The sequence below is a fragment of the Ostrea edulis genome, chromosome 3, assembly GCF_947568905.1.
Source record: "Ostrea edulis chromosome 3, xbOstEdul1.1, whole genome shotgun sequence".
NCBI classification, from domain to species: Eukaryota; Metazoa; Mollusca; class Bivalvia; order Ostreida; family Ostreidae; genus Ostrea; species Ostrea edulis.
This window is the reverse complement of record NC_079166.1, coordinates 42,491,125-42,503,243: the sequence shown is the minus strand read 5'-3', so window position 1 is coordinate 42,503,243 and position 12,119 is coordinate 42,491,125. Positions and strand designations below refer to the sequence as shown.

The following is a 12,119-nucleotide window of genomic DNA, read 5'->3' as shown; positions in this document are numbered from 1 at the left end:
TACGTAGATGAGGCCTCGACGGGGAGTTTGAAACACGAGGTTCATTTGCGGTTACGGAAGCTATCGAGAAGTTACAATTGGAGCCATCGCTGGCTTTGCACTAGCGATTACATGTATGCTATCTGATAAATTTGGAAAGGAATATCATTCAGATCACACTTGTCAATTTCCGCAACCGGAACGAACATTTGGACGTAGATCGAGCGCAAGGATTGCATCGAATTGATGCCATTGTTCGCCTGATGCGCGCATGCGGATGAGATTTAAAGTCTAGAATCGATCCCCTGTATAATGTGTTATTTCCAAGATTTAATTTTCACAAGAGTTTCAGTTTTGGTATCATTAAAATCTTTTCCACTCTAAACACATAAGTGGAAGTTGATAGTGGTATAATATCTTAGCTATATATGATATCTACGAAAGCCCAGAAGGCTCATTCGAGATTCGAAATTCAAAATACGAGATTCGAAATTCAATATACGAGATTCGAATTTCGAAATTCAAAATCCAAATTAACCAATCAAAATGTAGATCACAATAGATTAAAGTTTAGAGAGTACATATTGTATATGTATATAAATTTAAAATATGACAGATAGCTTATTATCCTAATATGTTTACCAAACATCGAACCATTTCTTTTAAAACTATAAAAGTTATGATGTATACTTAGCATGCAGACAGGCCCGTAGAAAGCGGGAAGGGAGGGGGCAGAAAACTTGTTCCAACTCCCACATATTAATTCTGCACTGTATCTGATAACCAGGTCAAATAATGACGAATACACCTCATAATGTACCTAAATTGAAATCGTATTTGAAGCCTATTAACTGATGATACCCCTCCAACAATTGATCCTAGTTAGATTTTTTTCAGTTAAGTATTTATCAATATATGGCAAGCCCTTTTACTATTTATTCGTAAAATAAGACATTTCTTTAAATAAGAGAGATATCTTTATTGGTTAAAGAGATATCTCTGTAAGTTACAGAGATATCTTTTTAAGCTAGGGAGATATCTCTTTAAGCAAAAAAGATATGTCTTTAAACAAAAGATATATCTCTTTTGTTTAAAGAGATATCTCTTTACACAAATGAGATATCTCTTTACGCTTGGGAGATATCTCTTTCTCTGAGAGATATCTCTCAAAGCTAGAGAGATATCTCTCAGTGAGAAAGAGACATCTCTCTAGCGTAAAGAGATATCTCTCTATCGATGTAAAAAGAGATATCTCTTTAAGTTAGAGAGATATCTCTTTAAATTTTCAAAAAGAGATATCTCTTTAATCTAAAGAGATATCTCTTTAGATCCCCCCGGTGATCATAATGACTTCTCCCTGTTGCATTGTCATTGAAATGATGTAACCTTATTTTTTAACCAAGCAAAATACTTCTAGTGTACAAATGGCGGGAAAGGTTGAAAAGGTGGTTAGGGTAATATTGTCAAGTTGCCGAGAGGCAAAATCTAGTCTAGCTCGCATATTTCATCAATTTATTGTCTTTGTTTTTTGTTACCTGTAAATGTATGCATTTCACATGCGGTAAAAGGCAAAATCTTCCCACGGGATTGCAGCCATCAGGGTGTTGCTAAAACGCGGAACGGAAAACGAAACGGAACAGAATTTAAGAATTAGAATGATTAATGTAGATGAGATAACGGTAAAAATCGGAAGGGGGGGGGGGGGTCATTTTGATTAAAATCAACAATTTGGGAATTGTTTACAAGCGATAAAACAACTTTATCTTAAAATTTTGCATCAGAAATTGATTAATCGAATTTAGTTAAACGTTAGCATTTTACAAGAATTCCGAAATTTCGGCAATGACAGAAGTGTTAGCGAGCAGTGACACCTATGGGTAGCGAATGAAAAGAACACACGTGGTTTATACCTCCCCCCCCCCCCCCCCCCCCCCCCCCGGTGGCAAAACGTCATTAACGCACATGTACACGTATTTACACATAATACCGTGTATGTGTGTACTTACAACAAGGAGTGTGATATGTATAAAACAATAATAATTCATGATCTTATCTAGTCAACAAGTTAAACATCTTTTGTTTGATTTATCATTTTTTAACGAACAGGAGAATTAGTAACCGCAACACTCCAATACTAAATAGGGAGGACTTCTGGCAGTTAATTTTTAAACTAAATACTACATTTGGATTAATAATGAGATTACTTTTAATTCCATTTAAGCATAAATTCTGTGTTAGCTATTTCATATATTATGAAATAAATCTGTTAATTCCTCTTACTACTGGTCGTAAACTTCACCCTAGTTAACATTGGTTTTGTTTCAATCTTTCTTTCCTGTTGCATCTCTTCAGTTTCAACACTACTCCGCAGGATATCGGTAAATGTACGAACTTTCACATAGATTCATCCCAAATGAGGAAAAACTTTTCTTCACCGGACTCGTTCGCTTTAAAATTTGATGTGATACATAAATGTATATTGTACCAGGTGTAGAACTAAATTCAAACTCAGTTATTTTATAAACGTATTAAAAGCACGTTCGATTAAAAAAGGCTATGTTCGGGGAAAATTGTTCAAAAAATTATTTTATCTTTTACAATGTTGTTTTGGGGTGGTGGTGGTGTGGGGGGGGGGGGGGGGGGGGGGGTGGTGGTGTACCTTTTATTCATTGGATTGGCTCATAAAATCTTTTCTTACCATACCAGCCAGAATAAAGTAATAGAATTTGAAAGAGGATGAATTATAATTCAAGTCTTTTTCAGTATGTTACCTTATTTATTTTTTCTTCATTTGTGAAACAACATGCTGTCAAAATCTGAGGAGGGGGGGGGGGGGGGGAATGGTGCCAACAGACGCTTGCTTAATATTTTTGTTAAAACTTACTATGCAAAATATTAAGCAAGCGTCTGTTGGTACATTCATCCACAAAACACACCGTGTAAAAATACATAATAATGCATTGATATGAGGTATCAATATGAAATGGTGGATTCTGAGGATGACTTCCTGGACCCATATTTACTAAAGTTCGAAGACGTAGACGTAAACGTAGGATTTACGTCTGACTTAAGATTAGAGTTACGTACTCATGAAATGGTATTCACAAAACCGTTCGTAGCCGCAAACGTAACTTACGATGTACGATTGCACTTACGCGTGCGCAGTGGCTATTTTCACTTCGAAGCGTAGAAAGTGTGAATTTGCACATTTACTTTGAATTCCCTGCGCTACCGCCGCATTATGACGAAAAAGAACACAGAACTTTGTGAGAAAGCAACGAATTTCAACGTATACGTATGCCTGCCAACGGCATGTCGATCAACTGTACCGTTATTCAGTGTTGTTTACAAATCCAAACGGAAGGTTCATCAAATTTAACGCATTTGACTTGTGCATGGATCTGCGATGCTGTAGGTGTTCAAAAAGAAGTCGGCATGGACTGACAAGTAAGTTAAGTTGTTTGTGTAGTAATAACCTTAAATGTTTTACCACTGACTACTCGTTACTAGGCCCCTAAATAATGTTAAATTGACTTCAAGGGGATTCAGTACATGACACACATCGCAAAATCACAGTCCCTTATTCATTTTGTTCTCAACCTATGTAACTGCTATAATGCCTGGATCTTAATTTCTAAATAGTGAGCACATATACATATGTGTTAGTTATTTACAATTTTATATGTGCCCACTATTAACACATTAAGACACAAGCTCATTTGTGTACATGGTAACTTCAAACTTTTGACAATACCACAATTGAAATTCAAAATTATTTATCCCATTTTTTTAATTTCATGACTGGGACAACATCAAAGCAGTATCATAGCTACCAGTACACAAGTACGCACATGCTTTCACATCATTTCGCAAAAAGAAAAACAAGAATATTGGTGAAAAATGAATCTAAAATATACATTATATATACAGGCACTAATTCTAAAATGTGTGATTTGTACATGCCCCTCTATTGCTGCATTTGCATGGTTATAAAATATGAAAATTATTATTGCTTTAACAATATATACTCTGGACGAACAGGTAGATAGGGTGAATGAAATCTGTACCAGATGAGAACAGTTACAGTCTCTTTTAGCATCATTTCAATTATTGCTTGTGCACATCCATGTGCAAAACTTTCAGAAAATATTGTGAAACAAAATCGCATTCAAATACAGTTGTACAAGTGTGAAGTCAGTGTTAATTTATTTAATGTAGAATAACATTGACTATATATTAATTGGAGATATTAGGTGTGATATACATGTAACATGCACTAGATATCCAAGTTAGCTGACCTCTGTTATTTTTCAAAGGGTCATAAAGGTGGTCAAGAAATAAATTGCCAACAGACAGCAGCATTCCTTGATTTAGATGCATTTCTCTTCATGCCCTCTCCTGAAAGATTTTCCATGATGCCTCAGGGTTAGGATTGGGATGCAAGATGTACAGTACATATATATGATGTAAGTATATCCACTGTTTGTACACATTTAATCATTTCTGTACTTACAAAGTTTTAAAAAATCCAAAACAAATTATGGTACATGATGTAATGATTTTTGTAATGCATTGATGATTAAATCCTTAGGCAAAGATTTAAGAACATAAATTTATGAGTTTTTATGATCAAAGTTTGTCCATTTTGCATGTTTTGTACCTGTCTGTCTAAGCATCTCTTCACCTCTTTGGCAAATAGAAATTTAACCAATCTAAGGACATACACTATGTTTCTTTGAAATTATTTTTTATCTCCTCGATATTAAAAATTCTTGCATGATTTCCAAAATAATAGCAGTAATTTTGTCACCAAAATTTGAAATCAACACTCAATAAAAATTGCTCTATATTATATATTTCTGATCAGTAATAACACATGTATTCAGTTATTTGAAACACCTTTTAATCTCAAAGCAAGCAAATGAATATATGTAATTTTGGTGATTAAAATAATTATTATCTTGCAAGCCAATAATTCTTCTTTATATATTTCTTTACACTAAAAGCGGTTATCAAATGTACTTTTATTAGGTCACCTGAGTTTACTCAGTAACCTATTGCAATTAGTTTTCATCCGTCGTGCGTTAACAATTGAACATTTTTAACTTCTTAATAACTACCAGTCCAATTCTTTTCAAATTTGGTATGAAGCATCATTGGGACAAGGGGGACCAATTTTCAAAAATCTTCTTATCAAGAAACACACATATAAGAAAAACTAAATGCATAGTGATGTAAATTTAATTTCCCCCAGAGTAAGGGTTTTGACCCCAGGGTGGGGCCAAACTTAGTATATAGTATTTATGTGTAAGTTTGATGATACTGTATAAAATATAAATGCAGAAAAGGATGTACAAAAAATGGTGAATTTCACAACCCATGGTTATGACTTTAAGATGAGTCCAAATTAGTCTTATCCTTAGATGTTTTCATGTGAATACACCTATTTAAATCCTTTCATCAGTGTATGCACTTTGAGGGATGTGAAGTTTTAAGAACACATCTTGTTTTATACTGTTGCTGAACATTAGAATATAATTAGCTTAGATATTTAGAACAGGAAATTTTTTCTAGATTTCATAGTCCGTGGAAGTAATGATACTTTTCCACTAGTATTCAGGTGGCCAATAAGGCCTGTGGGCCTCTTGTTAGGTTTCTGTTGTTTGTTTTTTTTTTATTTTACTAAAGAAATATTTTTATTTGTCAGTAATACATATTCCTTTGCCATTGGGAGATTTTGAGAGATAAAAATGGTTGCCATCACTTTCACAGCAAATATGCCCCTTTAAATTTATAATGTTGTACTACCATGTATTATATATCAGCCTGAGTAGCTCAGTGCAAAGGTACCAGGTTCAATACTCAAGTCAATTGTGCTAAAGATTTTTCTCACCTTCTTTGCTACATTAAAATCCCATTCATATACCTTACTGCAGTACATATCAGCTGATTTTACATTTCTACTTGCCACAACCAGGAACTATCAAAATATGTTAACTCTAGACTAATTAAACCTGAGAATTTTGTAGAAAGAAAATAGAATGCAAGTGAATTGTACCTGAAATGTCACAAAAAATTATCTTTTATTTATAAAGTGAGTGACCTTAACTGAAACTTACCATTCTTGGTTAAAAAGTATTTTTTCTGGTTTGGAAAGAAGCCAATTTCATTACAAGGGGAATGGTTAATGAAAAAATACTAAAGTTGACCTTGGGGTCATTTGAAATCTTTTTCTTAATATGGGCTCTTGGGTTATAAATCATTAAAATTAGAAACTGTAGATGATACTTAATGATATCTTCCCAGAAATGGTGTACGGTAGATAAATATAATGTAAATAAAATCAGTATTATCACAATTTTACAGTTTATTTAACTAACAATTATGTTGCATGTATTTTTCAAGCCTTATGAATTTTGATTGCAGTGTAATGACAGTTGTTTATTTAAATCAATGTAATACTATTATTTTTCTAGGTCTATGGGTACATTGCTGTAATGGCCTGCAAAATCTTTTGCGAAAGCGAGAAATGTTCATCTTCCATTCCATGATTGTGTAAAAGGACGAGCAGAGGAATGATTCAAAAATATATGGCAGGATTGAGAATCTAACCCATGACCCGTAGTCTGGTACTCTACCCACTGATCAATCCATGCTGATGGTCCATCTGCTACATTGATGTCATCTTATATATTTATTTATTCATTTATATCATATGGACATTTAAAAAATGACAGTAAAATAAAAAAAAGTTTGATATTCAGCAAAATAGAATTTGTTACAATACATGTTTAAGAAATTAAGTACATGTATTGTTATGCATACAATTATGTACATGTAATTATATTTGTTAATAGATAAATTTTTAGATGAATTTTCATGTTGTTATTGATATTGACATGTACATGTATTACTTCCATTTCTAGAATGATTTTAACATCTTGATATTAAAAAAGATGACATAATAAATAAATCTTAAATATTTGTCAACAAAGTTGTCTGGTGGGTTAAAATTTGTAAAGAGGAGCATTAGTACATATGTTAGTTTAATGTGAGAAGCCTTCAGAATGAACTTTTATCAGTGAGATTTTTGTAAATTGGAAGGGGGGGGGGGGCTTCAACAAAATAATATGTATGTTGAAGGCATCATCCTTGGAGTTTGGTAATATACACTGCAAAGACTTTTACCTAGCTGATCATATATAAAGGTCAATTACATACAAATCATGAATGGTAGAAAGATTCATATATATGCATTATCAATGAAGGTTTGACTCCTGTAGGATTATAGTTGAAGGAAATGGCACTCTGAAAGATTGATAGTCTACACATGACTACACTAGTAGGCATCACAATTGCTCTCTGAAACAAATTACACAGAATTGTATTCTTGGAATGAAATGCATATCTTTTTTTTTTAAATAAATATTTATTTAGAGGCTCATTTCCCTGTTGTGTAAGTTACAATGTAACAAATAGTTATTTGGACTACCAATATTTGCTTATAACCACAAAGTAAAGATCACATATCTATAAGTATAGAAATAGTTTTTCTATAGCTGTCAATCACCATGTATTCTTGTACACACAGTGACTCTCTTCTTTTCAAATCTAAAACATTGCATGTTTGATTGCATAGATATACATTAATTCTACCATGTTTGGAAAATTAAAAAAAAAAATGTATTTCCCTGAAAGATGCTAGACCTACCCTATATAATAAAATAAATGGCAAATATTTTTTTTTTTTTAAATAACCTGCATGACTAAAATAAAAAGCTTCCCAATTATTTCTAAAGGCAAGGTTAGATCCACCCAGTCTGATTAAAATCAAATTTCGCACTTTGCTCGATATACGGACAGCGACTGTCCGTATATCGAGCGAAGTGAGAGGTTTGATTTTAAATCAGACTGAGATCCGCCACAAGGTAAATTAGATCGGGCTCAAAAAATTTAGAATTGTCACACAATTGCAGATGATCTCAAAGAAAACGATAATCTGAATAAATACAATTAATTTGTGTATTACTAACCAGCTTATATGCATCTAGAGGGTTTGTAAGGTCTTTACGCAAGAAATTATCGATAAAAATGACTAGTCGCCATTTCCTTTGTTTATTCTTAAAATTACGATCAGCTTACGTGTACTAGTATAGCACACGTAGAGTTGCGCTTATTTATGACGTAAATCTACGTCTACGACTGATAGTGAATACCGTCCCACACGTAAACGTACGCTACGTCTAGATTTACGCTATGTTTACGTCTACGAACTTTAGTAAATATGGGCCCTGTTCTCTCTGTAATTTCTGCATTCCTTATTCAAAATGAATGCTGGACAACTCGCCCTCAAGACAAGTCGCCCCCTCTTAGGACAACTCGCCCTCTCATAGGACAAGTCGCCCCCTTCTCTTGAGACAACTCACCCCCAATACTATATATAAATATATTATCACATTTTATTTTTATTTTGTGTGTGTCTGTTATTTACACCTTTAACCCTATAAAGATACGTCTTTTTATTTCATACTTTAACACGAATGGTAAATTCTAATAGAATTATACACAGATTTGATTATTGTGTTGCAGGGGTGGTGGTTTGTAAATGTAGAAATAACGAACTCCTGGCTCAGGGCTCACAATGCAGTCATTTATTGCATGGTAAAACGAATAAGGATGATGACGATGATTACATAATGTTGATTACAAAATGTCCATTACAAAACATGGCCCTAAAAGACAAAATAGTAACAATGAATATCACAGCGATTTACAATCAATAGAGAGTACATTTCAACCTTAAGAGTTATTTCCCTTAATTCAAATATAGTAAAATATACTTTATTCAAATATTTACAGTTACATTAAAAATAATGTAACACTATGAAATTACATGTTTTAAATATAATAAAAGGTAATATCTTTTAATTATCTATCTATGGGACAAGGCCCAATTCATGCAAACATCAAAATGCTGCCTGGATGCTTCTAATCTATTTATAACAAATATATCATTACAGTATTATATACACTATAACAACTATAGATATAATATAAGCATATACTGAGAGGAAATAACTTTAAATTGATATTTACTGTTCTTCATAATATTTAAACTTTCACTCTTCTCTCAAACAGTGATATTAGTTATATATACATATTATGAAGATAAATGTTAATAAAATTAGTACTTACTGTCAGATCTGGATTTGAAGGTCTAATAATGTCTTTGTCAAAACCAAAATGCCAAATCAGCACAAAGATACCAAAACTGCTCAAATGCAAACCACAACCAACCTGACCAAAAACTCTCTAGATTCTAACTGAATAAAACTCAGTTCTACAGCCAATGAAATAGCAAGACCTGTGAACCTTTTCACTCACCTATTACAATAAGTAAATAAAGGGGTGGATCTGGGAATTTGACTTAAATCATAAAATGTGCTTTTAATTCCATATGCACTATTCATGTTTATTAAAATACGGTATCATATAATATATACAAGTTAAAACACACTGCTACAATTGCATTTCAGAAAAAGTTATATTTTTCATAAATCAATTGGCAAGGGAAATTATTGATCTTCAGGTAATTGATTAAATGTCTCCATTACTGAGAAAATTTTGGGGTTTGGGGGTGTGGGTTTTTTCTTCTTCTTTTTTTGTTGTTGTTGTTGTTGGTTTTTTTTTTTATCGATATAGTATACAATGTACATAAGAGTAAAGGTGAAGCATGAATATTCTGATACATGTAATCATCTTTTAATGCGTTTCTCAACTAATTCCCGTTGAAAAATAATAAAATTCCCATTTTAGAAATTGTATAACGGCTTTGCTTTATTGATTCTTTTTACGCGGGGTGATTCTTTTTACGCGGCGATTTCAAAGTGTAAAGAACTCTGATGATGAGTACCTCATAACGTTTGAAGTAAATTTATAACAGCTTGGGGGAAATCAAACAATTAGATTTAACAACAGACGCAGATTATTGATAATTATACTACGTCAGCTGTAGACCAAGCTAATACTCTCCCTATACCAAACGCTAACTTGTTTCCGCTGAAATTATATATTTTACATGTACATGTAATAGTGTGGATTGTATAGGTATATAAACAACTCAACACCAATGGTAGGGTTCTATCAGAGTTTGTATTCTTTTCTAATTAACTCTGAAATATATAACAAGAATATCACATATAATATATATCATGAATTAAAACATATAGTATAAAAATATCAACAAAGAAAACTCATTTGCTCAGCACAGTTTACAACCAAGAGTTATTCCCCTTAATAGTGCTTATAAGGATATATTTGACTATTGATTACTATATGCTATAAATAATAAATAGATTTATCTTACTCGACTATTGCACTTAATTAATCATAGACTATTAATAAACTTGATAAGAATATTCAGAACTTATCATAATGCAAAGAATATACAAAAAAATGCAATGTCATACCTATGTGTGACACAGAGCCAAACTTCTGGTCAGGTCCAAAATATTCTATATGCTGGTAACAAATCTATATAGAAATAATGAAATATCAAATACTTGTGTGAAACTAATGTTACATTACTTATTCACACAAGGAAATCATAAAAAGTAAAAATAGCTGAATACTACTCGAACACTCTGACATTCACACATAACATATTTAAACTACTACATTTGATTCAATCATGATTTATAGTTTTAATATACATTCATACTGATATACATTTTACTCTTTAGTTGTAATTGATAACTTAAAGATAATGTAGAAATGCATATGATCACTCTTACTCAATTACCATCATAGAAAATGCATAAAATCTAACTATTCAGCAAATGTATTAATTCAAAGTAAGCACATGTACTTTGAATTATATATGATCATAAAAACTCAAAAGAAAGTCATATTTACTTACAGTCAAATTGTACTAGGAAAATCTTCTGGAAAACACTTCTATATTCTTAGAAGACAATTCAAAATGTGAACAATAGTAAAGAGAGGGAACTTAGACAACCAATGAAATTGGAGAGTTCTATATTCTATAAATATTTACATGGTGCTATTACTGACCATTATGATCTCATAATCTATAAATAACTTTAGAGATATTTGCATATACTATTAAGTTGTACATAAAATAAATTAAAAGTAAAGACAACTTTTGTCATGTACTAATCTTCATAATCTAAATAATGAAATAATATATTTACTTTAGAAAAATATCACCCTGTCACATACATAAAAGTGATGATGAATTTACTGAACCCAAACACTGGATTTTCACTAAAATCTTTCGTCTTGCATAAAAAGACACGAAGTTCGGTGTTTATGTGAACACGTCTTATTGTCTGTGATGTATATACTATCTATAAGAAATTCATTAATTTTTGCTAAAACACCTCTTTGATTTAGACCAAAAATAACAAGTGTAAACATGTATTATATGTATGATATGAAGGAGCGAGATATCCCAAGAGAGGGGGCGAGTTGTCTTGAGGGCGAGTTGTCTTAGGGGCGAGTTGTCCTGATACCTTCAAAATAAGCTCTTTGATTTTGCAAAATGTTGACCTCCTCATTACATTATTGCATAATATATTTTCCGTTTTCCGTTCCGTCTTCCGTTCCATTTTCCGTTCTTTTTTTTTTTTTTAGCAACACCCCAGCCATCATTGTAAGATTTGTTTTGGCGGGCTTCCGCTTTAGGGAGAATTACCTAAGTATTCAAACTAATAAAAATATTGGAAAGAGATATCTCTTTCTTTTCCAGAGATATTTCTTTTTCAACGATTAAAGAGATATCTCTTATACTTTGAGAGATATATCTGTAGGAATTCTTAGAGAGATATCTCTTTAAGTGAAGGAGATATCTCTCGAAGTAAAAGAGATATCTCTCAGAGTAAAAGAGATATCTTTTTAAGTGAAAGAGATATCTCTCTAAGTGAGAGAGATATCTCTTAAAGTATAAGAGATAGCTCTCAAAGTGAAAGAGATATCTCTTAAAGTGAAAGAGATATCTCTTTAAGTGTAAGAGATATCTCTAAAGTAAAAGAGATATCTCTCTGAGTAAAAGAGATATCTCTCTGAGTGAAAGAGATATATCTCTAAGTGAAAGAGATATCTCTTATTTAGAGAGATAT

At 32.2% G+C, this 12,119-nt stretch overlaps 1 long non-coding RNA gene across 1 annotated transcript; it reads left to right on the top strand.

Annotated features, from left to right (window-relative positions):
• Nucleotides 1-3,162: 3,162 nt before the first annotated feature.
• Nucleotides 3,163-6,961, top strand: LOC125645683 (uncharacterized). The gene is made up of 3 exons (XR_008802058.1): nucleotides 3,163-3,426; nucleotides 4,296-4,445; nucleotides 6,456-6,961. It is a non-coding gene; the product is annotated as an uncharacterized LOC125645683 (long non-coding RNA).
• The last annotated feature ends 5,158 nt before the right edge of the window (nucleotides 6,962-12,119 follow it).